Here is a 2,394-nt window from a genome sequence, read left to right as displayed (position 1 = left end):
AAGACGTTCAAGGAAACTTTCCCACTGTGTGCGCGTGGGTCTCAGATGAATGGGAAGGTCAAAGCAACTTTAGACTATTTTTGACCTTGGTCCTGGTTGAGATCTGCATACCTTTTTTTCCCAATACCTCTTTTCCCCACTCCCTTCTTTACCTCCATCCTTTCATTGKGATTAACAACCTTATTCTATCAAATCACTGATTTTAACAAGTTCACATTTTATTTTATTAAGACCACCAGACATAACTGCAGTTTCACATTTTTATTAATCTTTTTGTATTGAAATTCGTACTTTGGGTCGTTAGGACTTTTTCCAACGCAAAATCCATTATTTTCATGTAAATCCAACTGGCAGACAATTCCTATTGGTTGACCCAGGGTGCACGTGGCCTGTGGTTGGTCAACCCTAGCTCAAGTCCCACCCATTCATTTTAAACCTCCGAGACACTAATCTAGCGTTTCCCCCCCCCACCATAACAGTTAAGATTAGTGTGATTCATAAATGGTACCCAACTGTAGTGCACCACTTTTAACCAGGACCCTTTGAGAGCTCATAGGGAGTGCTATGGGCCCTAGTTAAAAGTAGGGCACTATGACAGAAGAGCAAGAGGCTGCACTGCAGTACCTGGTTCGAATCCAGGCTGCATCACATCCGGCCGTGATTGGGAGTCCCATAGGGCGGCGCACAATTGGCTCAGCGTCGTCCGGGTTTGGCCATGGTAGGACGCCATTGTAAATAAGAATTTGTTCTTAACTGACTTGCCTATTTAAATAAAGGTTCAATTAAAAAAATAAGGGCATAGGGTGCTATTTGGGGGACACATCCATTCCCGTTTTGACCACAGGCTACGGAAACCCAAGAGACAAACACCTTGCTCCTCTAAAAACGAGATTGATTAACAGATAAACCTGATAATGTATTGATCAACATTATTGATCCAACAAAGTTAAACATGATGCTTCCATTCCGTCAGTACTGCGAGAGGCAATGGCACCCTATTCCCCATTGAGTAAACTACTTTTGACCAGAGCACAGGTCAAAAGTAGTGCACTATAAAGGGAATAGGGTGCCATTTGAGACGTATCCCAGGGAACGGCCTAGTTACAAACCAAACACCAATACCCTAACCCATGCACTCTGGTTCCCCATCACGTGACACCTCAAATTATGCACTTCTTTAGATCAGGACGCCAGGTTCTGATTAAAAGTAGGACTATATTGCGGCGTTTACACAGGCAGCCCAATTCTGATAATTTTCACTAAATTGGTCTTCTGACCAATCAGAACAGCTCAAAAATATTTGATTGGAAAAGATCTGATGTAATTGGTCAAAAGACCAATTAGTGGGGAAAAAAATACCCGAACTTGGGTGACTGTGTAAACGCAGCCTATGGGGAATAAAACTTCAACCTTTTCACCCACAAGGAGGTAGTGAACAATGGTGTAGGGCAGGGGTATTCAACTCTTACCATACAAGGGTCAGAGCCTGCTGGTTTTCTGTTCTACCTGATAATTAATTGCACTCACCTGGTGTCCCAGTTCTAAAATCAGTTCCTGATTAGAGGGAAAGATAAAAAATGCAGCGGAACTGGCTTCGAGGTCAAGAGTTGAGTTTAAAGGGTGTAGGGGATAGGAAAGATGAGTAATTGGTTTGGAACCGGGCTCATGAGAAATAAAAACAGCTCTACACAGAGTGAGTCTGTATGATGATGATGTCATAACAGGAAATGAGACAGAAGAGTAATGTCATATTGTGACCAGAGGTACGTCGTAACAGAAATCTAGAACGGCCAACTGTGTCGTCCAAGTTGGCTCCAGTCGTCGTTCATTAACAATAATTACATTCGTAGTTGGATTCCAATTAGAATGGTAACGTTGTGGAACATTCTGGCGCCAACAAGGCTGCCATGAAACGTATAAATGCAGATCTCAAAATGGCACCCTATTTTTACTAGGTAGTGCACTGTATGGTGGAACAGGGTATCATTTGCAATTCGCTTGTTGTATTAGCATGGAACTTTTAGGTGCCAACATGGCAACCATGAAAAGTAAAAAATAAAGTCGGAAAATCTCAAGAGTTTGCAATTTCTCTGTATGTATGCCTTTATATGCGTCCGAAAAAMCACCCATTTTCTTATGGAGTGCACTACTTTAGATCAGGGCCCACAATGGTAGGGCCCTGGGCCCAGATTCACAAAACCTTAAATCTATATTTAAGAAGAAATGTCTTAAGGAAAAAAATAGTTAAGAAAGTTAAGCAAAGTTTCTATTCCTCAAAAAGGTTATTGGAAATGTTATTGCACATTTTCTCCCTAAGTAAAAAATTAAAGACTTTATTTTCAAGTATCTAATTTCATTAATTTCATCATAAATAATATTTAAAGCAATTGAACA

This window comes from Salvelinus sp. IW2-2015, linkage group LG3 (genome assembly GCF_002910315.2).
Source record: "Salvelinus sp. IW2-2015 linkage group LG3, ASM291031v2, whole genome shotgun sequence".
Taxonomy (NCBI): Eukaryota; Metazoa; Chordata; class Actinopteri; order Salmoniformes; family Salmonidae; genus Salvelinus; species Salvelinus sp. IW2-2015.
This window is presented reverse-complemented; position numbering follows the sequence as displayed.